This window comes from Natrix helvetica, assembly GCF_964273705.1.
Source record: "Natrix helvetica genome assembly, chromosome: 1".
Classification (NCBI taxonomy): Eukaryota; Metazoa; Chordata; class Lepidosauria; order Squamata; family Natricidae; genus Natrix; species Natrix helvetica.
This window is the reverse complement of record NC_138548.1, coordinates 179,508,578-179,535,935: the sequence shown is the minus strand read 5'-3', so window position 1 is coordinate 179,535,935 and position 27,358 is coordinate 179,508,578. Positions and strand designations below refer to the sequence as shown.

The following is a 27,358-nucleotide window of genomic DNA, read 5'->3' as shown; positions in this document are numbered from 1 at the left end:
ATGGATGTGATCAAGCCAAAACACAACAGATTTGTCATGTTTTACCAGAATGAAACAGGGGAAATTCATGGAGAGAGTTACTAGTTTTTGGCAGGATACCTCTCATTTTGTAAGAGTATGCAAACATTTGGCTACAGAATCATGCATTAGAGGAAAATATTGTATAATTTACACTTGATTGCTATTAAGCAGAGAAAGAAGGAAAAACCAACAAAGCAACAAAGATTATGTTTCCCAAGAAGCATATTATGATGCTCTAACTCTGAGGAATTTCATACTTTTTGGAAACGAAGATAAATCACCTGAACTGGTAGGATAAATAAATAGTATAAATAGTATTACCAGGCAATCTTTTAAGATACAAATGTTATGTTAAATTATAACATAAGCTTTGGGTTTTGACCATTTTGAAGATTTATGATTTGGAAAGAATTATTTTGAGAAAATGAAAAGGTAGTGTTATTCCTGATATTAAGGACTAGATGCAAGAGAAATGGAATTTGTTTGTTTTGAAAAGGCAATTCTATTTCTTAATCAAAAAGTGACACAATGTGGCATAGAATTTATGATATTTTGTAACAATGGAGAATTTCTCATACTTTAAAGTAGTTTTTGATATTTGATGAATATCTGCTATATATATTTCCCCTTGTTTTAGTTTAGTTTAGGTTGTTTAGCTTTTTTAAGGGTTTTTTTTGTCTTAAGTTTGTTATAATGTTTTATCTTTTCTTTCTTTTTTCAGTTCTGTTTATTTCTATTTGCAAAACTTGCCAAGATTAATAACATTAATTTTAAAAAATGAAATGGTGGGAACTGGAAGTCATTGTTATCATTCCATTAGATGTGGTTTTGATTTTTTTTTCATAATTAGAAATTAATACTAAGACATTCTCAGACGAGTTGCTCTTGGCCTGGTACATGAACAGATACGGTATTGTTGAATTCATAAGACATATGTTACGGGAAAGAACAAAAGGCGGTTCAAAAGTACATCTCTTATAGAGTTATGTCATTCAAAACAAAGGTACTTGGAAGTCTTTTTTTTTTTGCTTGCTGATAGAGTTATTATTTTAATAAGGACATTTTTACAGTCTACTAGTTGTAAAACTTTGCACAATGGAGACCTAATCCTAACTGTAAGCTCTGAATGTCCTGTTAAAATAATATCATCATTAATATAGTCTATATTCATATAACCCAAAAAGGAACAAACGTTAGCTAATGTTCTAAATAATCCTAATATTAAACATCTAACATCTTAATTACTTTTTCCCCTCAAGAACCTCATGTTTTCCGCATGAAATAGCATTGATCTATAGGTTATTCATTTTTATGCCATATCTACCAGTATATTTATATTTATATCTATAAACTATATCTACACATACACATACATACATACATACATACATACATACATACATACATACACACACACACACACACACACACACACACACATGCTGGTCTTGTTGTATTCAGGTCTTTTCCCTTGTAAGATTGAGATTGTCTTGGCAACGTTTCGGCGAGGTCTCACTCGCCATCTTCAGGCTGGTGTTTTCGGCTTCGTGTTTGTGTGAGTAAAGCGTGGTCGGAGCTGCCATCTTTCTATAAATCTTGGGGGGGGGGGTGGAGTGCTGGCTTTGTTTCAGTAAGTGGATTGATTAGCTGTGTAGTTGTATCATGATTGGTAGATTAGTGCTGGCTGAGTGCCCGTTGTTGTTTTGTGTTGTAACGGTCTGGTTGGTGGGTGGGGCTCGTTTGTTGACTAGGGCTGGTTTCCAGATGTCTGGTAGGTGGGAGGTATCGTCACATTTATTCATGTTGTGGGGGTGTTTCTCTATTTCGATAGCTTCCATAATTATTCTATTGTTGAAGTGTTCAGTTTTGGAGATTAATTTGGTTCCTTCAAAATCAATTTCGTATCCTGTAGCTTTAAGGTGCTGGAAAAGGGAGGAAGTTTTTCCTTTTTTTCTTACTGCATTCTTGTGTTCTGTGATGCGTGCATTTATTGTCCTATTAGTTTGTCCTATGTATGTGGCAGGGCAGATTTTGCATGGTATTTCGTAGACTCCTTGGTTTTCTAGCTGGATTTTGTCTTTGGGGTTTCTTAAGATGTTGGCTATTTTTTTGTCAGTGTTGAAAGCTATCTTGATATTGTGTTTGTCAAGAATTTTGCTGATTTTATCTGTGGTGCCTTTGATGTAAGGGAGGAGGGTGATGCCGTTGTCCTGTTCTGTGTCTCGGTTCTTGGGGGGAGTCTCCCTTTGGATTAGGTTGGTAATTGTTTTTCTTTGGAATCCGTTGGAGATTAATATGTTTGTGAGAGTGTGTAATTCAGTTTTCAGGTGGTCTTTGTTGGCTAGGCGTTTGGTTCTGGAGATGAGGGTCTTGGCTACAGAGTTGATCTGTGCAGGGTGGTGATGGGATTGTGTGTTTAGGTAGCGGTTGGTGTGTGTGTTTTTTCTGGTGTTCAGATTTTAACCCAAACTCTGGCTTAGATATGTAGATAACACTTTTGTGATTTGGCCACATGGGAAAGAAAAACTGGACAACTTCCTCACATATCTCAACAGCCTACACCCCAAAATACAATTCACTATGGAAATAGAAGCAAACAACCAACTTCCCTTTCTGGATGTCCTAATCTACAAAAAACCCAATGGCTCCCTAGGACACACCATCTACCGGGAAAAAACACACACCAACCGCTACCTAAATGCACAATCCCATCACCACCCTGCACAGATCAACTCTATAGCTCTGAGACCTCGCCGAAACATTGCCAAGACAATCTCAATCTTACACGGGAAAAGATCCGAATACAACAAGACCAGCATACCTACACCCGTGAAAATCTACGAAAACATATGTATATGTGTGTGTTTGTGTGTGTGTGTGTGTGTGTGTGTGTACGTACCATATGCAGAACTCCCAATTCAGGCATATTTTTGTTCCTATGTCACAAATACAAAGCCAAGTTTTTACCCTGAGTTTAATCCCTAGTTGCCAGGTTGCTTCCAAGTTCAAATTCAAGGTGCTGGCTTTGTCCCTTAAAGCCCTACATGGCTTCGGACCTGATTATCTAGGGGGACTGTCTCTCCTGGTTACATCTGCCACCCAGAGTTACATTCATGAGAAATGGGTTGCTATATAAATTTGATAAATAAATAAAAATACAGAATTCTGTTGGTATAAATTAGATTTTAACTATATATCATTTAATTTTTTCCTATGGCAGACCTTTAATTTCTTTGGTTTACTATTCTTTTTCTGTGCTCTGTTGGCAATCCCACACAGGAAAAGCATGTGGAATATATAAGTAACAAACTTTATTTCACAAATTACTAGCTAGAATTTGGGAGTATCTCTTTCCATGCTCCCATCTATATGCCCTGCTTGTTCAATAGGAGCATTTGGACTGACCTGGAAGTATTTCTTTTCCCAGGCCATCCCTTGTCTATGTGACCTAGTTCATAGGATCCCTTTTCTGTGAAGCCTCCTTTCCATTTCCATTTCAATTGCAATTCTTGTAATTTATTGAGCTACCCTCACCTTTATTTACTCTCCCTCTGTTAATGTCTCCATTTCTAACACAAGTTGTCTTCTAGTTGTGGCTAGGGTCTTTTCTATTTTGCTCCCGTGCTCGCTGATTCTATTGGGCAATAAATAAAAAAGATATAGAAAGAGGCAATTGGAACTACTGAATTGGGATTTACTGTATATTCTCTGCTGCCCTTTCACAAGCAGCTGCTTCCAGACTGGAAAGGAAAGATGCCTTGGCAACATTTTTCACCTGAAGAGTCAAATTCCCTGGGGGGGTGACTATGCAATAACTGACAGCAGTGACAGGGAGAACCAAGAGCATCTCTCTTTCACCCAACCAGGTGCACAAAAAAGGCAGAGGAAGCTTCATCTTTTGCAGCAAATTTAAATCTTATGCAAATTTATTTTGGATTTAAACCACCAAACCTGCTGAGTAAAAATGATCAATCCCAAAATAGCTTCCACAAAGCATAGAGCTTTGGTTACTTATGAGACTATCTGCCCCACTGATTCAATCTTGTGGGGTTGATATGCTCTGGTACCTTCAATTGAACAATGTCCTCTATTGCAGGGGTCCCCAAACCCTGGTCCATGAACCGGCACCAGGCTGTGGCATGCCAGTAACCGGGCCGTGCAAAGAAGCAATGACCCATCCACGGGATGCAGGCAGCACACAAAACCATGTGTGCTGCTCCATTCTCTCTCTCTCTCTCTCTCTCTCTCTCTCTCTCTCTCTCTCTCTCTCTCTCTCTCTCTCTCTCTCTCTCTCTCTCTCTCACACACACACACACACACACACACACACACACACGTGTAAGTGTGGTTTATAGAGAGTTTATTGATGTTCCCCAGCAGTTCATTTCACCCAGCCTCAGAACTGTCCCAAATGGATCCAATCACAAGCAATCCAGGTTTAGTCCACAAAAGAAATGGACAGTTGCTCCAATAAATCCACTAAACAAACTTAATTCCACCAGGCAAAACTGAAAGTACATCCCAGCAGTGGGATTCACTTACCTTCCCTACTGGTTCGTAAATGTGAACTCGTCTGTGCATGTGCAGCACCTTATGTGCATGCACAGTGCTCACGCATTACATCAGAGAGGGTGGGAAGAGCCTCCCAGAGCTGCCGCTACCGGTTCACCCAAACAGGAGAGAAGAGGCTGAATACTACCTCTGGTACATCCACAAGAGCTCACTTGGCAAGAGAAGTTCGAGGTCTCCAAGGCAGGAAGCACACAGAACAAACACACACAGCCATAAACGCAGCACGTTGTTCCCAGCAATGCCTCTGCCTGCTGTGATAAATAGCTTTCCAGTGCAGCCTATCAAGACGGGCAAGGCCTTCTCCCAAGTAATCTGGCAGATCTCTGTTGCTGTTGTCTTTTCTCTGCCTTGCGTGCTCTCAGATCCACCCGGAAGGCAGGTCCACCCCCTCCTCTTCACTGACCTGCAAGCTGTCCCCAGTCAAACCGGCTTCTGAGGAAGAGTCAGAGGAGTCGTCCAAGGGAGACATCACAACACACACCGTCCAGTTCATGGAAAAACTTTTTTCCATGGAACTGATTCCTGGTGTCCAAAAGGTTGGGGGCCGGTGCTCTATTGGGACCCCCCCCCCCCAAAAAAAACATGTCTTTTCTATAGTAGCATCTCCTCTCTAGAAAGAGATTACCCCCAAAATTTGGATGCTTCCAACAGCCAGGCCATTGTTAGGGAGAGTGAAATCCCTTGCTTTGTTTCACCTGGTCTGTGGTGCTTGTCATTTATCTGTATGCCCTATTGATATGATTGCAATTTCTTTGTTCAGTTGTTGTGAGCCACCAAGAAACATTGGGAGTTAGATGGCATACATGCTTAATAAATTATTATTACTACTATTGTTGCTATTTACTGAAAGGAAAAGTCAGAGAAATTTTTTTTCTTTTCAATTGATTCAGAATATAGCATAAGGCTGTAGAAACTTCCCAAAAAATCAGAGCATGTCAAATAGATTCTGCAAATATTAAAATGAATTAAAAGCCTAATTTTCCAAAGCCAAAATATTATTTCTCCTCTTTCTGAAGTAGTTTGATTAGAGAGAGCTAATTTAGTAGTCAAAGAGAAGTTCTTATATGGAATTTTTTTATCTGCCTAAGCATTTATTATTCACTGCTAACTTAGAAAATCATCAGTGCACACATTGAGTATTTTTCAACCAAACAAAAGAAAGTTACAGCAAAAAACAACTTTTGTTTTCTAAAGTTCCACAAGCAGAGAGGGGGGTGGGGAAATATGCTCTTAGCTTTTAGAAACATTTCCTGTGGGTTTTTTTTTTAAACTCAAAACACAGCTATTTTTGTACTTCAACTAACGAAATTAAAACTACAAAATACAGACCTCTTTGCAGAGTTATTCTCATTACTCCAATTTGGAGACTGGCCAAAATTTCCCTGGGAGGGTGGAGTGGGGGGGGGCGGTTAAGATGGGAGCATCTGACTTGTCCCTTATTTCTGATCACAACATTCTCCTCCTATTCTCAATCTCATTCAAGAGGAGGGGGGGTTGATTTAAATTGTTCCACGTGAACCTGAAGAATCAACTGCAGAGAAAGTGAACCTCTTTCTCCCCAGACTGGAGGTGTGAGATCCAAAAGGTTATTCTGTAGTGCAATTACCCTGCAGCTACTTTGCAGGCCATTAGTATCCCATCATTGTCTGAGGAATGCTCTCAGCAATCAAGGCAGTATTCTAATCCTGATTACCCTTTTATTTACTACTCCTACAAGGTTCTCAAAAGGGGGAAAGAGCCGTTCTTGAATATGCAGGTGTTGTTTACTTTTAGCAACTCTTTAGTCTCCCACGTCCTAGTTGAGATATACTTGCAACTCTGTCATTTACAAAATGGCAATCAAGGTACTCCTACAGGCATCATTAATGTGCATTTGTTCCTTTCAACACACAGTGCCCTTTTCTTTTCTTCTCATCTGCTCTGATGCCCACTTTTAGGATACTGTAAGGCACTCATTCATAGGTCGAACAGTATTGTTTTGTTTGGGGTTCTAGTTCAAATCCACCAGTTCTTTTAAGGCAGAAACAGCCAATCATCCCTGTGGGTGAGTGGGAAACCAAGTGAGGAAACAAGTGTGATCAAGTGGATCACCCAGATTACTGAGATTTTCACTCTTTAGCACAGGGGTGTCAAACTCATGCCATCATGGCAATGTCACGTGACGTATCAGGACTTTCCCCCCCCCCTTCGTTAAACCAGGCATGGGCGTGGCCAGCGCATGACACATCCAGCCCGCAGGCCGGAAAATTAACAGCCCTGCTTTAGCACTTTGCTTTTGTTGTTAGGTAGCATAAAACTTTAAATAAAAACCTACCTTCATATAATCCAAACCAACAGGGGGAAAAAGATTTCTAGTGCCTCGTCTCCAAAATTCTCATATAACAATGGCTTCAGGAGGAAGGTTCTCCACATTCCATAGTGATGGGGCAATTGCATAGTGATGGAGCAATAATCATCTTTATGGACAAAAAGACACTCTTTGAGCCTGCTTTGAGACAATATTACTCCCGTGCTGCCCAGAAAGTCAAGTCAAACCTGAAAGGGTAGCCATCTTCACTAGCTTGTATCGTTAGTTTTGCTGCCAATGGGTACATGAGAAATAAAATAATACCTAAAATGTTAACGTTGTTTTATGTGCTAAAATGCTAGAGTTGTTTAAAGGGAAACCAAGTGAGGAAACAAGATTTGAAATCTTTCCATTAGTAGCTGTTGTGGCCCGCCAGCAGCCAGCAGAGCTGGCAGCAGATTCGGACAGTGAGGAGGTTGGGGAGGAACATGGGCCAGTCCTGGAGTATGGAAAAGGCTCTGATAAGGGCTCTGTGTTGGAGGCAGAGAGGGAGACAGGACCGTATGCCAGTTTTCAGTTGCCTTCAGAGTCAGATATCAGTGAGGCAGACGAACAGCTGGAGCCTGTTCCCAGTGGGCACATGCGTAGAGTTGCCAGACAAAGGGAAAAGCTAAAGAACAAGGGTTGACTTGGGAGTAAGGCCACAGGTGGGCAATGAATGGCCCCTCCCAGAGGAAATAAAAAATGAGCGAAAGGGGAGTGAGACTCCTTGCCACGTTTTGCAGATATCGGCCAGTCAGCTCTCCAAGACAGGTAAGGTCTGTGACTATAAATCCTCCCTTGAAAGACTTCGCTGGATGTGAATTAGCAAAATTCACAGTAAATTAATAAAAGGGGTTTTTGTCAGGACGAAGCCTCAGTCAGAAAAGTAACCATCTTTTTGTAGCATTCCAGATACCAACCCCTTTTTTAGTAGGAATCAGTTTACCGGCAGCAGCCCATATATACGTTTTCTTCATTATAGACAGGATGAAATCATATATACACAGAAAAACTGCCTACTGCAACATACAGGAATCAAAAGCTATATATGGCTTTATGTTCCAAAAGTTACATTTTGGACCTTTTCCTCCTTCCTTTCTGAGTCAAGGTCCACTCTCTTGCTGAGCATGAAATGCGCCCAGTCGACATTTATACAACAGTTCTCTCTACTACTTAAATTAACCATCCTTACGGAATGTGCTAGAACAATTGCACGATCTCTCTGTTATCCTCCGTAATTCGTACCTGTTAGCTGATCTATTTTTGAACATTTTTAGTGCACCCCCAGAAGCAGGAGCAGTGAGAGTTCTTCCTCAAATTTCATTTCACACACCCTTCCAATGTCTGTTCTCTCTAAGTCATGCAAAATGACAGAGGGCTAAAACTATCCATTCACAGGTGAAACTCGAAAAATTAGAATATCGTGCAAAAGTTCATTTATTTCAGTAATGCAACTTAAAAGGTGAAACAAATATATGAGATAAGACTCATTACATGCAAAGCAAGATAGTTCAAGCCGTGATTTGTCATAATTGTGATGATTATGGCGTACAGCTCATGAAAACCCCAAATCCACCATCTCAGAAATTTAGAATATTACATGCAATCATTAAAACAAGGAATGTACATAGAACAATATTGGACCTCTGAAAAGTATAAACATGCATATGTACTCAGTACTTGGTTTGGGCTCCTTTTGCAGCAATTACTGCTTCAATGTGGCTTGGCATGGAAGCTATCAGCCTGTGGCACTGCTGAGGTGTTATGGAAGACCAGGATGCTTCAATAGCGGCCTTCAGCTCTTCTGCATTGTTTGGTCTCATGTCTCTCACCTTTCTCTTGGCAATGCCCCATAGATTCTCTATGTGGTTCAGGTCAGGCGAGTTTGCTGGCCAATCATGCACAGTAATCCCACGGTCATTGAACCAGGTTTTGGTGCTTTTGGCAGTGTGGGCAGCTGGAAAATTTTAAGTTGCATTACTGAAATAAATGAACTTTTGCACGATATTCTAATTTTTCGAGTTTCACCTGTATACTCATCCAGTCTCCCCCCACATCAAGCATTAAGGGGAATAGTGATTTTTCTAGCCAGCAGGTACATCCAGGAGGAAAATAAATGAAGCAGGAGATTTCACCCATCACTTTCTCCAACATGGCCTTCTTTAAACCAGTAAGGACTATTAATTGGCCTTGTTACTGTGATAAAACATGGATCTCTCATCTGTAGCACAACACCCCCCCACTGGCCTATCTGACTTCACCATCTCTCCCCATTTAGCCATCTTGCACCAGCAATTTTGCCTATCCCTGCCCAGCCGAATGGAGCTGGCACCTTTGCAGGGAGGCAGGGTAGATGGCTACCGTGTGCCAGTTCTGACAGCCACCACCCTTGTCTGGGACGCCACCACTTACACCGCCACTCTGACTACTCTGCTGGCGTCATCCTGTTGCCCCCTCCCTAGCAGGGTGTAGCCACCTCCCTTTACCATCCTATTGTACTCACTGTACGCATCCCAGGGTGACCCCCTTATCCAGCACCTGAGCCAGGAGCAAGAGGAAGAAAACAGAGAAAGTCAGCTGTTGTGGGGGGGACAGCAAGGGAGATGGTGGCAACAGAGTGCAGGGCAGCCAAAAGGATGAGATGGGGGGACAGATAGGCAGCTGAGCGGAGTTAAAGTGCACACTGCTGTCAGAAATGCAGTCCAACTGCCAACTGCCTGAATTTTGATCACTTTACATGGGTGCTGCAATGGTCGTAACTTTAAGGACTGTTGTTAACAACCATTTGTTCAATGCCTCATAACTTTGAACAATTGCTCAACGAATTATTATTAAGCAAGGACTACTTGTATATTTTTCCTGAAATACATGAGTACAAGCTGCATTGATGTGAATCAAAAGCCAGACGGGGCTGCCCACATTACAAAGTTGATTATTTTAGTCCATATTTTAGTCCAGTTCAAGTTCGGATGGGCCATGTATAATCCCGCTTACAACATTCCTGATAGATGAATGTCCAGCCCTGGTTTAATTACTTCAAGCCAAAAAGAACTCACCAATTCTGAGATTGCCTGTTAAGAACTCCTGCTTACTATTTTGCCAAAATAAGTTGCAATTTCTTATAAAGAATGTGTTTTGTATTCCATATATATAGATTAATAAGAGTATGTCTTATTGTTTGGCTGGAACATTCTAAAATAAAATAAAATCACTGTAAACTGACCAATGGTACAAGGAAAACAAATATTTCCATGAACTGCTGCCTACCGTTAATTATATTTTCTTTGATATACTAGGGGATATAAAAATAGAGGAAAACCTAGGTTTCTCTGCTTTTGTAATCAGATGAACTAAACTGTGATGGATTATCTCTCAGTACCCAATTCCTTTTAAGAAAGATTTGTATTAATATATCCCACTTAAAGTCTCATTGTAAGAACAGAATAATGGTCATTTCTTTTATAGAAACCTAGTTCCATGTTTGCCATAGCTTTCTACATGGAACTCCAAGCTTTTTAAGTGTCAATTTCTTTTTGGATTCGGAGGCACACAAGTTGGTAATACTCTGTGCATTAAACTGTTCATTTGCAAATATACAAATTAAATGGGTAGCAACAAGTAAATACACAGACAAGCTAAAATTGATTAGCCCTGGATGAAACAATTCCAATAACATCAACAGCACCTCTTCATTTAAAAAGGGATGCCTCCCTCTCTCTTCCTCTGGTTATCAGCAGCAATCTGTTTCTCCAGCTCTGCTGTGCAAATATGTGTAGTTTCAAATATTTTCCTTGATGCTTTTTAATAAAATAATACTGTTGATCATCATAGATTATAGAAAATCATTGCAAGATCTCTCTCTCTCTCTCTCCCTTAGTCAAGGCAAGAAAAAAGCTTCCCTCACTCAGTGCACTCCAAATAAATTGGATCAACTACCGTAATCATCTGCCTTAAGATCATGAGAGCTGAAAAATACATCTGGCAAGCACTAGGGGATTATTTTAAAAAAAAATCACTTCATTAACAATATGTTATTGTTATGTCTTAAGAATTTTCAAACATTATCCTGACAATAGCATATCTCTTGATATAACTCTTGCAGATTTATCTCCCAAGCCACCTGGAGAATAGTCTGTTCTCATACTTTATGTCATCATTTGCACTGTAGTCTCCTTGAAAGATCAGACATTGGAAGCATGCAGCATAAATTGTTATCATGCTTTTGTCTGTAAACACTTACAGCCAAGACATAATACATAATACTTTCCACAGACAGGAAGTAACAGAGCAGACTAGGTTTTTTCCCCCTTCTCAAAAACAACTTGAATGGGCTGCTCTAACAAGTTTGGATGTGGTAGTATTCAAATCATTGTAATAAATAAAACAAAGATATCCCCTCTGGTTCTGTACCCACAAACTATAGGTGTAATTTATTCTCATTGTATGCATATATTCTTTCTGAACAAAGTTCATCCGTAGGAACAAAATCCTTCCAAAATTCCTTCTTGAATCACAATTATTATTTATATTAATATTTTAAAGTTATTGTTCAACAAGCAAGTGGGTTTCTTATTTTCAGTCATGCAAGTAGTTAAAGAAAGTGGGGAAAAATAAGAGGTGAGCTGAGTTTCTAATATAGTAAATACTAATGACAGTAGTTCATTGAACAAAGAATGGGAATCTTTCCATCTAAATAGAACAATTAGGGGAAGTGAGTTGCAAATTTAATGGATGAATAAAATGAAGTGTTTTGACCAGATGGAAATTTCTACAGGACAAGATAAAGGCTTACAGTAGCACAGTATGTTGTGATGCATCATCAGAAAAGGCAAAAGAAATCACAAAAATAGATGTAATAGGTAGATGAATAATCCACGGAGAATACTTTCAATGTTTCTTTTCACTTTATTCACAAGTGAAGGAGAAAATCCATTTAGTTTTAACTGAGTAACCCCCCAAATGACTTTTCTTTAAATCTATCAAAGTAATGTGTGTTTATTCCATTAGCACACAGAAACAACACCGTTAAAACTTGATCAATATTGTTTTGCACTTCCGACTTTCCTAATAAGTAGGTGGCTCACTGGGAGGAGAGAGTGCTGGAGACTTGCATAACAAACTTGTTTATTTATGAATGTACAGGTAGAACAGATGGGGATTACAGAAGCACTGATGTTGGAAATATGGGTTCAAAAACAGCATTAATCTTCCCAAAGAAGTGGCACCCCAATTCTTCTTTCTAACAGAAGACTCTTTCCACTCAGTTCTAGATTGCTTTCCTCTGCTTGATTCAAATTCAAATAGCCTCAGTAATGGGGGAAAATGTTGGGGGAACCAACATTCAGCTTTTTGGTAATCATGATGTCTCTACCATGCAGAGACACAAAAACGTGCTTCTTCAACAGCCTTCCAAATATGGAGAGCAACATGTGATGTGCACATGTAACAGTGTGCAAGGATGTGGAGATCTCTGCTCCCCAATCAAACATCTGTGTGCCTGCAAAGGTCATTTAGTCATGCTCTAGGGAAATAATAATTCAAGGCAAGTAACGAGGAAACAAAAATAGTTGTAAGACTTACAAAAATTATATAAGAAAGGCAGCCAAAAGAAGCAACCATCTTTTTTTCCCAGCACTTTTTGGAAAAAATATTTTTCGATGGATATTTTATCAATAAGTAATAAAAAATATACTTCAAAATAACATTAATGAGGCAAACTGTTTTATCATGAAAACATTCTTTTTAAAAATTTCTTTTCCTTCTATCTCACCTTTCCCTACATAGGTGTTTTCTTATCAGTTGACTTCACAGTGAACTTCGCAAAGTTTGTACAGCCTCTTACTCCACTACATTTCTAGAGTATTTTCCCTCCTGAATATATTTTATTGATACTGGAATCAAAAAGGCTGTAACAAAATATAACACCTTGATAAACACATGAACCTTTATTGTCGTTATTCTCTCCAAAAGAGAATAAATTAGATTAAACCATTTGCCCAATCTTTAATTTTCATTTCCAGTCGAAAGTAATCCTTTTAAAATAATGCTTATCTATTCATGAACATCTCATGGATCTTTTTGAAACACACGAAGGTCGAAAGGTCAACCACTCCTCCTTCAATTTCCATACTCAGCTCTACATTTGATCCAAGAAACTGATTTTGATGAAGCTTGTAAAGAGATAGTTCACCATTGTTGGATTCAAAACTCGAGCCAATTCTAGAGCTTAAAGGAATGTTCAGGCAACATGATTCATGATTTATTTCCCCCGGAAATGGCAGACAGACAGATCCAGTAATTCTCAGGATAGAATAATGATTCTCAGTGTCAAATGAATTTCAGTGTCTCCTTTGACTGAGTTCCAACAGCACATGAACATATGAAGCTGCTACATAGCAAGCAAATAATCAGCAGCATAATCTCCTGCTCAGCTTTGTTTTTCAGAGGGCTTCCTTCCTTTGAGTGCTGGCAAACAGCCACTCCTGAAGCTATCGTTCAAAAGGTCCTGCCCAAGTATTCTCTTATTGTCTCCTAAATTAAGTTTCTTTTTATATATTTCTGGTAAGAAAAACATACACACAAGCATAGGGGGGGAAATCCAGGAGGATTGTGAAGAGAAGCTGACATAGTTAAAAAGTTATAAAATTCCATGAATTAGGTAAAGAAATAAAATGAACTGACTCTGGAAGCATGTGTTTTAAAAGTTGTGTTGAGTTAGCCCAGAGTTGTTCATTGTGGTTAGCAATATATCACACCTCTTCTCCTCACAAGAACTCCAGAGCATTTTGATGCTAGGAAAGCCTAGGGCTAACCAAGGCAACCCGGTATTCTCAAGAAAATGTCTTAGACCTGTGACTTTTAGAAATTGGGCTTCCTCTCTTTACTTTGAGGAAGTTAGCTGACTCTCCACCCTAACTTCAGGGAGAGGTCAGAAGGGAAGAACTTTTCTCAGAAACAGTTGCAAGCTATCTGATAGCAAAACATCTGTCGTCCATACTTTGAACCTCATTGTTGGGGTGAACCTTTGTGAACTGTGCCTACTGGTTTTATGAGAAATCAAAAAGTGCCAGCCAATTCCACACCAGGTGCAATGGGTTTACAGAGTCTCATGAAGGAAATTTGCCAGTCTGCACATCTCTTTTTATTAAGGATTGAGTGTCAAAATTAAGTGCAAGCAAGTGCCTTGTTACTGAACTACAATCCTGTCATCTAAATTATCCGAGCGCAGGTAGTGGCATTATGAACAAATGGTAAGAATATACAGAAGCAACAACACAGGAACAAAAAAGAGGACCAGCCTCCTCCGTTGATGAGGTTAAAGGGAAGCAGAAATATAACCCGTCATTTTTAAGGAGGAAATCATGTTGGCAACCAGCTGGCTGCCAAACAACAAGGACCCAGATTTTGATACCATTCCCAAAGAATTGCCAAAGTCTGTACCACTCATAACTATCACAGCCTTACACCCAAACATTTGAGGAACGAACACGTGATCACAGGATTGAAAATGATTGTGTTCATTCCATTGCCAAAAAGTTGTGACTCCAAGAATTGTTCCAGTTACATAAGCCCTTATCCCTTATGCTAGCAGGATTTTCGTTACAAATCTATACAGTCTGGCCCTGACCATTGAAAGGAAATATTCTTTTCTACAAGCCTCTGTTAAAAAGGCTTGTTCTTACTCATATATTCTGTGATGGCCTGAAGTTCTCAGATGCCATAATTACCAGTCAGCATGAGATTGAACTTTTTCCTCAGATGTCCCATGCATGAGAATTACATAGCCTCTAAATGACAAATCCAAATGTATCCAGTCAAAAGTACTATTATATAATATGTACTTTGTGTAATAAACTTGATTGGAGCACTTGATTGATATGCACTTATTAACTTGGGGGGGGGGGGAGAGGCTGCTTGTTCTAAAATGACTGCTTAGAGATCAGAATTTTATTAAGCATCACACAATAGATTCTGCATTTGTCCATCATTAGCTTCAGAACAGAATCAACTGGAGGGCTGTTGTTGTTTTCTATTGTTGAACTGCTCATAAACAAATCGGTTGTTTAATTATACTTCAGGCAGGGTACAAGTAATTCAGATTTACATCCGAAATAAAATGGCATGAATTAAAAAGGGGGGAAAAACAATGTGTCAAGGAGAACATCAAAGGTTCAAACTAAATGTAAAGCTAGGGGTATAGAATACAATTAACATCCTTAGTATATCTGTTGAGAGATAACAAGATAAGATTAAACCTTTCTCTAAATAACATTATCTGATGAAAATTACATGCCAAAAGATGCTACTAGCCCCACTAAAGGAACTTCTGTTGGCAAAGGGGAAATTTCTTTAATCAAACTTCTAATGATTTGTAAGTATGTCTTCCTTTGAGAAATCTACGGTCTATTTGAAGCAGGTTGTTAAAACACTCAAGAATCCTAAAAGCTTTGGGGTTCTTAGTGCTCTCTGAGTGTGGAAATTTTCTTGCAGACATTTCATTACCAAACTAAGTAACAGCATCAGTGCATTGGTGATGTTACCTAGCTTGATAATGAAATGTCTGCAAGAAAACCACCAAGCTCAGAGAGCACCAAGGACCCAACAGTTCAATCCTGACCTACAAATATTCTGTTCTATCTTAAAAGCTTGTCCATCAATTGAGATGCCAAAATCTTTGGTCCCCATCCAACATTATCAGCTCATTGTGGCACTGCAAAGGTTTGCTAACTTTCATCCTTCCCATAATCTCCAGTTCTTCTAGCAACTGACAACTCTCTATTGTACTCAAGTTGCCAAACGGAACTCTTCCCATACCAGAATAAACAATGGGTTCCCTTAGTAAATCATGACCTAGCCACTTTCTGAGACTAAACAACTTGTGCAGTCTTGATCAGAAACCCAGTAGGTAGCTCACAGGAGCTCCTTTGGCTTTCCTAATGGGTAAAAGCCAGAAGAAAAATGTATTTTTTTAAAAAATGGAACCAACTTTCTGCACTTTTTAAAATTCATTCCTCTTGAAGCCAGAGAAAAAGGACTAGCCAAAACTAAATAAAAATACAAGAACAAGCTATGTTTTTCCAGAAATAAGGATAGAATACACATTTCCATTCATTCTGTGTTCAGCACTATTCCAGCATGATATCTGTTAGAAACAGAGGTATCTATTGAAAGGCAGTCAAAAAAACCTCCAAAATGGTAGGCATGACATTAATCGCACAAGAGGGGCACGGCTGGAATCACAATGTCAAGATCACAATTTTCCAGGTTACCAGCCCCTTGAGTTGCCACTAGTTAGGAACAGGAAAAACATGCCGAGACAATGAGATGCTGGGTTAGTTTATGGAAAGAGAAAGAGCTCTGCATGAGATTCAGCTATGATATAAATAATTATGATAATTTAAATAGGTAAAATTATGCATTTCCTTAATATAGGGAAAAGTATGACTGGATGATTTATATTTCTGCCTAGATCCAACTGGGAAATTTGTATACTCTTCCTACAGGGAATCTTTGACTTACGATTTAGCAATTGTTTGAAGTTACAGCACTACTAAAAAAAGGGACTTACGCCGTTCCTCCTCGCATTTACAATTGTCACAGAATCCCCTCTGACACAGAATCAAAATCTGAGTACTTGGCAATTGGCATGTAATTACAATGCTTGCAGTGTCCCAGGGTCATGGGATTGCCCTTTGGGAGCTTCCCAGTCAGTCGGATTCACTTAACCTTCACTTAACTGCAGTAATATGCTTAGCAAACACAGGCAAAAGAGATAATAAAAATGGGTGCAACTCATTTAACAACCACCTTACTTAGCAACAGAAAGCCTGGTCTCAGTTGGTAGTAAGTCAAGGGCTACCTATACTTATGTTTATTACCAATTATTGTCCAATTATTATTGGACTTGAATTGGGCTTTCCCCTAATAAGATTGCAGTGCCTGAATTTTAGTGGCTATCCCTAGGTTTTCTATGGGAAACTATTATAGGCCTTAATGAAGGATGACTGAAGGGGATAGAGAAATACAATTTTTGGACAAGCACTGGGAAACGCATATTTTTGCTTTGCCATGCCCATCACACTTGACAATTATGTAGTTAAAAAAGAAATGTTCTCTGATGTTCCAAGGTGAGCCAGAGATCCAGAACAACAGCAAAAAAAGAAAAATAATGATTGGCCTTAAAAATCCCTCCTTTTAAATAAAGACAGCCCAGGCACTAAAACTTTCACTAAATCACAAAGAATAATCTGGAGGTAACCAACAATATTTACAACAATTTATATCAACACAGCTTCTAAGCCCTTTTTATTATTTGTTTGGAATTGTTTATTTGTAGATAGCTACTTGATGTGACCTACTATAAAATGGTGTTTATAAAATCAGTCAGCTAGGAATTGAGCTATCATTCTGTGAAAATTGAAGGAGAAAGTGGATGAAAGGAGAGGGAGAAAAAATAGAACAGTCATCTAATACTAAGGAATACATTTGCATTCTTGGGGCATGCCTGTGAATGGAAAACTCCTCTGAGTTGACATTCTAGTCATCTAGTGTAACTATATTCACATTTTTCTGATGGGGTGGAAAAAAAGTCACTGTCTTAAATTGGGATAAAAAAAATCTTTCTTTTCTGACATCTGTTACAAAGTGTTACAAAAGCAATGAGGAACATCCAGTCTACCACAATACCTCAGTAGCCCTTGGGGCCTAAGCGAGCTTTTCTCTTTAAATGTTTCCTAGGTCAAGAAGTCTATTATTCAAGTACTATAAATTTAAATAGTTTAACTTAGACTTCCTTGACCTTGTTATGTTCCACTGTATTGACTACAGTTCCCATCAAATAATGCTGAATGGCATTAAATCAGGTTGAAGAAAGTTGATTTAGAGTGAAGAATCCCAAGAATCCGCCATGTTTCTAGCTCTGTGTGAAGTAGTAATTTGCTACCGTGCACTAATCCCCTTTTGCATCTTGCATGTACCAAACAATAAATTGATCAATCAACCAGATCTTTAGCTGGGTGATACATCAAGGGAATCCACATTGTTAGCAATCAATTAGAGAAGGGTTGTCAAACTCACAGCCCGCAAGTCAGATGCGTCATGTGCTGGCCATGCCCACACCTGGTTTAGCAAAGGGGAGTGAAGTCCCAATACATCATGTGACGCCGCCGTGATGACACGAATTTGACAGCCCTGAGTTAGAGGGTCATAAAAAAGAAAATCAGAGATGTTTGTTCTCCTGGACCTGCAGGCTGCCTACTACAAATGAGGTTTTTTTTATCTTTTCTCTCTCTCTCTCTCTCTCTCTCTCTCTCTCTCTCTCTCCCTCCCTCCCTCCCTCCCTCCCTCTCTCTCTCTTAAAGCAGATGATCTTTCCCAGTTACCATCCTATTGCCTAAGCTCTTTAAGCTGCCACTGATAATTCATCTGTCCTCAGAATAAAAGTATAATGAGTCTCACAGTTTTGCTTTCATCTGTTTTTATTGAAGAAAAATGCATGCCCTATTAAGTCAGTATGTATTTTTCATCCTAGTGGATTTTTACCTAGGCATTACATTTGTATTTCTTTTTACTCTGGTTCCTCCATCCCCTCCCCTCTTTTTTAGGTTTTTGTTATCGTTGTTTAAGCAACTTGTTTTGTTTCAGAACACCAGAAATAGCTGACTATTTTAGATTAATTTAATATTTATCTTGTAAAAAAAACTGTTTATTTCAAAAGTTAGATTTGGGCAACTGCGAAACAAGATAAAATAATTGATCATTCCAATGGCAACTGAAAGAAAGTTTGCTGGCCTTTTCCCAGTTAACTAAGACATTTGGCTATACAATGTAAAAAAAACCTTTCTAAAGATAGATGCAGCATCAGTGAGTAAAAAATGAAGTCTTTTTTTTTCATTTTTCTATCCATTTACAGTTTCTTTCAAAAACCACTTCCCCTTTCACATAAATTCTTAGCTGAATACTTAAGCACTTTTATATCCATTTCATCCTAAACGATTACTGTCATATGCATTTTATCCTAAAAGAGCAAAAGACCATTGGCTTACCTGAAGGGTCCTTTTCATATTGTAGTCCTAGTTCATATTGCCAACTTTGGAATAGTGTTTAATCTAAGAAGACTCCACATTCCAATCAATATATTGGTGCAAAAAGTATGAGTTTCATTGGTTTACTGAGAAAGGGAAGGAGCAATATTAAGAGCTACAGGTGAAACTCGAAGAATTAGAAAATCGTGCAAAAGTTCATTTATTTCAGTAATGTAACTTAAAATGTGAAACTAATATATGAGATAAGACTCATTACATGCAAAGCAAGATAGTTCAAGCTGTGATTTGTCATAATTGTGATGATTATGGCGTATAGCTCATGAAAACCCCAAATCCATCATCTCAAAAAATTATAATATTACATGCAATCAATAAAGCAAGGATTGCCAAAAGCACCAAAACCTGGTTCAATGACTGTGGGATTACTGTGCTTGATTGGCCAGCAAACTCGTCTGACCTAAACCCTATAGAGAATCTATGGGGTATTTCCAAGAGAAAGATGAGGGACATGAGACCGAACAATGCAGAAGAGCTGAAGGCCGTTATTGAAGCATCCTGGTCCTCCTTAACAACTCAGCAGTGCCACAGGCTGATAGCTTCCATGCCACGCCGCATTGAGGCAGTAATTGCTGCAAAAGGGGCCCAAACCAAGGACTGAGTACATATGCATGCTTATACTTTTTAGAGGTCCAATATTGTTCCATGTACAATCCTTGCTTTATTGATTGCATGTAATATTATAATTTTCTGAGATGGTGGATTTGGGGTTTCCATGAGCTGTACGCTATAATCATCACAATTATGACAAATCACGGCTTGAACTATCTTGCTTTTCATGTAATGAGTCTTATCCCATATATTAGTTTTACCTTTTAAGTTGCATTACTGAAATAAATGAACTTTTGCATGATATTCTAATTTTTCGAGTTTCCCCTGTATTTCTAATGCAGAGATTTTGTTCAGAAGTAAACCTCAATCTCTTCATACATCAATAGAAAAAGAAAAGCAGCATATGTGAACTTATTTCTGACCTCAATACACAAAAAGGTAGGAACATTATAATGTCTAAACTGTTCCAATGTTTGGATTTTGGCAGAGAATAATAAATATCCCATGTCCCAGACTACTTGCATAACAATTTCTGATAAGCTGTAAATAAGAACTGAAGTAGACATAACATTAAAGTCATATTTGCATTTAGTAAGGTTTTTTTAAATGCAAGTAAAATCAATTTTACAAATTGCAGGAGGACTTGAAGAGAAATTTAACTCTTTCTTTCCCTGCACAATACTGAGAAGAACATCTCCTCTGAATGTATTACTGTGTATCTGTTTAAGAAAAATCCCTTATTTATGAAAAATTTCTTCAGATTACAGCATGAAGTGGCAAAATTTGCCTACCTATTTTAGAAGAAAAAATGTGAAGAGTTATTGGCAAAGAGAGGGATCTAGTTCAGTTCCATGTGAATCAATCAACCAAGCAAAAGCTGACCTAATCCCGAAGAATATCTGCCAAAACTCAGGATACTGTGTTTGGTCTGTTCCTGCCAGAAAGTTCCTGTTTGAATACAAATATAGGACAAGGGAGCTGTGGCCTTGAGACAGCAGACCACCTCAAATCCTTTTTTATCCACTGCAACCCTCCATGATCAGGTTGCTAAAGTTAGTAGCAAAATATTTGGTGATTAGCTTTCTTTCTCTCAGCCAAAAGCCCTTTCCTTTTGTAGTGTCACCTGTTTAGGGACATTTGGTAAATTCTGAAGTCCTGGTTCCCTCTCCTATCCCTGCCTCATAGCTCGGGATTGTATGTACTGTATGTCAAATATACTAGTCAAATACTAGTATATTACACTGATAATAGTTTAAATATTATTGCTGGTGTGTATTATATATGTGTATTAAAGTGATTTATTAATGGTTAACAGGGTCATGGCATAAGCATTTTAATATTTCAGCAGTTTATCAAGCCAGTATTTTAGTGTTATGTGACTCAATGCACTAAGAACACAGTAATTTAACAGTTTTTTATTTTATTCCAAATAGTTTTAAGTGATCTGGTTTTGAGGATTTTTGCCAGTATTCTCATACTTGCATTGAAAATGCATTTTATTTTGCTCTCTTTTATTTCTCCTAATATATGTAAACGTAGATGTGTTTATATTAATAATCTAATGTTAACTAAGTTTTATCTTGTGATAAAACTATATCATTCAAGTCAGAAATCCTAATAATGGTAGTTAATTGAACTAGATTTCTTGTTCATTTTTCTAAATGAAACATGTATGCTAAAGCTTCCAGAAGAATACATGCTTTCATAAAATAACTTTAATTCATGCTTTCATAAAAATCCAAACTCTCCCAATTGGGAGAAAGGTTCTCCAAATCTTGCCTATTCCATGTGATACAATTATATCACAATAATTTCCCCTGTAGGTCCCGGATCACCAAATTACATGTACAATTATCACCCTCGGCCCCCAACTGAGATAGATTTCCTGCTTTTGATCTGGGTAGTCTATTTAAGGAAGGAGTGAAATGTAAGGCTGATGTATTCTCAACATTATCTAGAGGGGCCTGGAGGGCATTTTTGAATCTTTTTTTTTAAATGAAAAAAAATACAGCCAGCTCTGCAAATTCATTTAAACAATTTGAAATCTAATCATAGTGGGCAAATTGGCAGCAGAATCTAATCTGTTAATCAAAGAAATAATCTTGCTCATAGAGGCTTCTTGTGGCAGAGAGCTGATAATGAGCATCTTACTCTATGAGTCATTAAGCTACATGAAGTGGTACAGAGCTGCAGATGTTTGTTTTTCTCTAAAGCAGGATTCAGCAGCCATTTCTGACAACTGGCATCATCACACATCATTGCAGGTACATTGTTTTAAAAAGATAGACATTATTTACCCATTTATAGCTAATTATTAGCTATGATGTAATAAACATTACATATATATATACGTGAAGTGATACGTGAAGATCACGTGAAGTGTTAATACCACTTTATAATGCCTTGGTAAGGCCACACTTGGAATACTGCATTCAGTTCTGGTTGCCACGATGTAAAAAAGATGTGGAGACTCTAGAAAGAGTACAGAGAAGAGCAACAAAGATGATTAGGGGACTGGAGACTAAAACATATGAAGAACGGTTGCAGGAACTGGGTATGTTTAGCTTAAGAGAAAGAAGGACTAGGGGAGACATGATAGCAGTGTTCCAATATCTCAGGGGTTGCCACAAAGAAGAGGGAGTCAAACTATTCTCCAAAGCACCTGAGGGTAGAACAAGAAGCAATGGGTGGAAACTAATCAAGGAGAGAAGCAACTTAGAACTGAGGAGAAATTTCCTGACAGTTAGAACAATTAATCAGTGGAACAGCTTGCCTCCAGAAGTTGTGAATGCCCCAACACTGGAAGTCTTTAAGAAGATGTTGGATAGCCATTTGCCTGAAACGGTATAGGATTTCCGGCCTAGGCAGGGGGTTGGACTAGAAGACCTCCAAGGTCCCTTCCAACTCTACTATTGTATTGTATTATTGTATTGTATCATATATATATATATATATATATATATATATATATATATATATATATATATATATATATATATATATATATATATATATATATATATATATATATATATATATATATATATATATATATATATATATAACAAATATATATATATATTTGTTTTCGTAGATTTTCACGGGTGTAGGTATGCTGGTTTTGTTGTATTCGGGTCTTTTCCCGTGTCTCAATCTCAATCTCAACCTTACACGGGAAAAGACCCGAATACAACAAAATCAACATACATACATACATACATACATACATACATACATACATACATACATATATATATAGTATATAGACATATAATTATAGTTAGAATATTTTGGACATGTGATGCAACACCCAGAAAAATATGGCACACTTCACTTAATCCTCCAAGGAAAGGTTGAAGGCAAGCGAGGTCCAGGCAGAAGAAGGACATCATGGCTTCAAAACCTAAGGGACTGATTTGGACAAAACTCAGCAGCACTTTTTCATGTGGCTGTTGACAAAAATAAGATTGCCAACATGATTGCCAATGTCCGATGACGGATATGGCACAAGAATAAGTACATAGACATTAGCTATTATGTAATAGACATTACAAAAAAGCTAATGCAATCCTAGATTGCATTGACAGAAGAATAGAATCAAGATCACATGAAGTGTTAATACTGCTTTACAAAGTCTTGATAAGAACACACTTGGAATATTGCATTCAGTTTTGGTCACCACAGTATTAAAAAGATGTTGAGACTCTGGAAAGAGTGCAAAGAACAGCAACAAGAATAATTAGAGGGCTGGCTACAATGTAGCCTGAACAAATCTGAAAAATCGTTGCAGGAATTGGGTATATCTAGTCTAGTGAAAAGAAGGACTAGAGTGGGGACAAGATAGCATTCTTCCGGTATTTGAGGGGCTGCCACAAAGATGAGGGAGTCAAAGTATTTTCCAAAGCACCAGAAGGCAAGACAACAAACAATGGATGAAAACTAATCAAGGAGAGAAGCAACCTAGAGAGAAGTTTCCTAATGATAAGAACAATCAACCAGCGGAATGGCTTGCCTTCAGATGTTGTGGGTGCCCCATCACTGGAGGCTTTCAAGGACAGACTGGACAGACATTTGTCTGAAATGGTATATGGTCTCCTGTTTGAGCAGAGGGTTGGACTAGATGACCTCCAAGGTCCTTCCCAATTCTGTTATTCTATGTCTTCTAGTTTGGCAATTTCATGCCAGGGACCTCAGATAAAATCTCACAAGAGCTAATACAAAAACAGTAAACATCTCACAAGATTAGACAGGCTTGTATGATTTGTTTCTGTTTTTTACATTTAATGTTGAAGCTCTTTGAGTGCCATCTAAGATTATTGTGTGTTAATAAACTATGGCTGCCATAATGCCAATCAGGCTCTGTAGTTTCTGGGATGTCTGTTTATTTTAAAGCTTCCATGGTTATAATACAGAGAATTTTCTAAAACGGCAAATACATTCACATAGGCTGTGAAATAAAAAAAGAAATAAAAGGGAGAGGAAGGAGGAAAAGGAGAAGAATATGGGACCAATGTTCAAAAATTTAATAATTTCAACATAGTGAAATATTAATTTGGGTGTGTTGGAAGTTAATGTAAAACACATTTAGGCTAGAACTATTTCAGAATATAAATAATGTTTTCCTATAAGGCTGTCTTTGGCAGCCTTTACAGTCCAGTATTGTTTAGTAACACACTTTTTCCAAAGTCTGAAGCAGAGACTCAGATGGGGAATTCAGATGAAGAGACAATGACCAGGCATAACCAAAACAGGACTTCTGCTCCAATCTTTAAAAAAAAACCACCTTTTTTAAGTTTATGCTGTCAGTCTCATAGTCTCTCAGGATAGAGAATCAAGATTAGCATAAGTGTGCACAACATTTTAATGACTAATGGAAAAGATTGCATTTGGCCTATGGCCATTATACAAACTGGTATAGCATTAATGGTGGAACAAAATACTTTGAGAATCACAGTGAAAGTTAGATAATCATCACAAATGGAGAGGGTAACAGAAAATAAAGAGGTGAAAGGGAAAGCACTGTGACTTTATTTTCACATTGGATCAACAGGTTGCCTCCATTCTGAGGAAATTATCTGAAATATCAGAAGGGGGCAGAGGAACACTCCCTTCCTGTTATCACCGAATCTCTTGACAGCATCCTGGACTTGCAAACTATTTCCTTTTCAGCCATGCCAGATTATGTTAATGGATCATAGACTTGTTCAGATGACATAGATAGATACCTGTAGAATCACTTTTGATGCCACCTGTAATTGGAATTTTTTTTTTTTACACCCGGGAAGGAAATGTAAATTTGACCAGCGATGCAATGATACTATTAGGGAAGGGGGAGAATTTTCAGACCTTTTCCTTCTTTTATGGGTTTAAAGGATTGAAGCATAAATAAGTGTACTACGCTTCATCTTTTAAGTGACTAAAATAGCAGAAAAAGATCTACCAATATGATTTATGTCTAAATGGAAAATGCTATCTAGAATGTTTAGCATTTGGAAGTTTTTCCCCCCATTATTAACTTGCATCATACTGGCAGGTAATTTCATCACCACCACCACACCAAAAATAAGCTTTTTAAATATGTTTGCTTATAATATATGCTATTCAAAATATATCAGCCCATCTTAAATATACTCGCACTTTAGAATTGGTTCATGTAACCCTGTACATCAATTGATTTTTATAGCCTTCATTTCTCACAGGCAAACTACATTAAAATGCACTGCCTCTAAAGCAATAAAAGAGTGATGATGTGGCAGTTTTATACCCATGACAATTCATTCACAAGTAGAAATTGTAATTGTTACTGCAGTCACTAAGTTATAAACATGCATAAATAAAGCAAACCTTGAAAACCATGTTCATAAAATACCCTTCAAGGCTTTCATTGCTCCAGTAGCCAAGGTATTCTTTGATTGTTTGGTGAACTGTTTCCAAGTTTCCAAGACTACAATGAATATCTTGGATATTGGGCTCAAACAAAACAAGCTATATGAAAGGTTTGGAATATGGTACTTTTATACCCTCCTCCTCCCCCACCTTTTTTATTTAGTTATGCTTTCGAATATCTGCCAGAATGATCTATGCTTCACTAGAACACTTTGAAAACAAGGGCTAAACAGTGGTGCATTTAAACTGTTAGAGCCAAAAATAATGTTCTAGTCATGAAAGGAACTAAACAAAAATATAGAAATATACAAGAGTCAGAACAATACAAAGAAAGTTCTTAAATAAACTGTTTAACTGAGGACCTACATCCATCATGTGGATGTTGCTTTTAAGAAGCCAACCCTGTAAGAGAAGTACATATATTCCTGCCTGTGTTTCTTGCAGTTGCTGAAAAATACATGGCAATTTAACAACTCATGCCAAGTTTTATGCAGGAAATCCTCTACATGCCCCTGACTGCTCGTCAGAAAGGATTTTTATTCAAGGACATCCCAATGGCAAACAATAATACAGGTAGTTCTCCATTTATGACCGTCATTGAGCCCAACATTTATGTTGCTAACTGAGAAATTTGTTAAGTGAGTTTTGCCCCATTTTATGACTTTTCTTGCCCCAAGTGAATCACTGAAGTTGTTAAAACTAGTAACATGGTTGTTAAGTGAATCTGGCATTCCCATTGATTTTGCTTGTCAGAAAGTCACAAAAGGGGGATCACATGACCTTGGGACACTGCAACTGTCATAAATATGAACCAGATGTCAAGCATCTGAATGTAAATCACATGACCATGGGAATGCTGCAATAGTCGTAAGAGTGAAAAATGGTAATGTCACTTTTTCAGTACCATTGTAACTTTGAACGGTCACTAAATGAAGTGTTGTAATGTATATGTCTTTCTTGAATGCTACCACTGTAGACCACTCTAGAGGAAATATTTCTTCTAAAATAGATTTAAATAAGAATGATATTGAAATATGTCATGTTCTTCCCTAATTAATCTTAACCTTTGGAAGGCTAAGCAGGACACAAGACAATTCTGCTCATCTTTGCTTCACTTGTTTGGTCCAAAGAACAATCAATCTCTGACATGTTTTGAGCATCTTGGGAGAATTTCATTAACAGAACAACCTGTTTAAGAACATGACCCAACCGTTCAATATATAGATAATTATGATCCTCTATAAGTTACAACAACATCAGAGCTGCAGTGCAGTAGATGGATTTGTTTAGCTGAAGCTCAGTGCCCTTAGCAACTGTCTTTCATCGATACGCATACATAAATTTAGATGTGTTGTTCCATCTCTTATGGTAAAACCTGGCCCCTGACTTTTCCTGCATGTCTTTAGGAAGCATTTAATGTATACATGGCATATGAATTTCACTGTTTAACTCCCTTGTTTCTGTGCCCTTCACAGGCACTGTAAACCTATCCCTGGTATCTAAGACAGCTCTTCAAAACGCTGAAAGGGAAAACGACAGAAAACAAAAAAAATTCTAACTAGGAGCTAACTAAACTGGTAAAAATAATTATGAGGAGCAAACTACGCTAACTAGAGGGTCCAGCCTGCTGCTCAAGGACTGGATCTCCCCAAATTGTGTCCTGTAGGGCGACTGAGTTTTTTAAAACTGAGCCTCTGAGGGGAGCAAGAGGCGGAGTTACAAGAATTCAAACTCAGTCCTTGGGCAGCAAGCTGAAGTTAACCCGTGCTTGGACACTCCAAGCAGCGCCTAGGAGAAATATGCTTATCTCACATCAGGAAAAACAGATCATTGTGGGAGAGACACTCTCTGTTTGGCTCTTCTGATGAGACCTGTCCGGTATGGTTGAACCCTGGTA

General features: G+C 38.1%; 1 protein-coding gene across 3 annotated transcripts in view; it reads right to left on the bottom strand.

The window, feature by feature from the left end:
* PLCL1 (phospholipase C like 1 (inactive)) overlaps positions 1 to 27,358 on the bottom strand; it is a 224,669-nt gene that overhangs the window by 119,079 nt on the left and 78,232 nt on the right. Inside the window, exon 1 of one of the 3 annotated variants that reach the window (XM_081956722.1) lies at positions 17,999 to 18,097. The exons of the other annotated variants lie outside the window; for them this stretch is intronic. The gene's annotated coding sequence lies outside the window, so the exon portion shown is untranslated. Of the gene's footprint in view, positions 1 to 17,998; positions 18,098 to 27,358 lie in introns of those variants that run through there. 3 annotated transcript variants of the gene reach the window in all.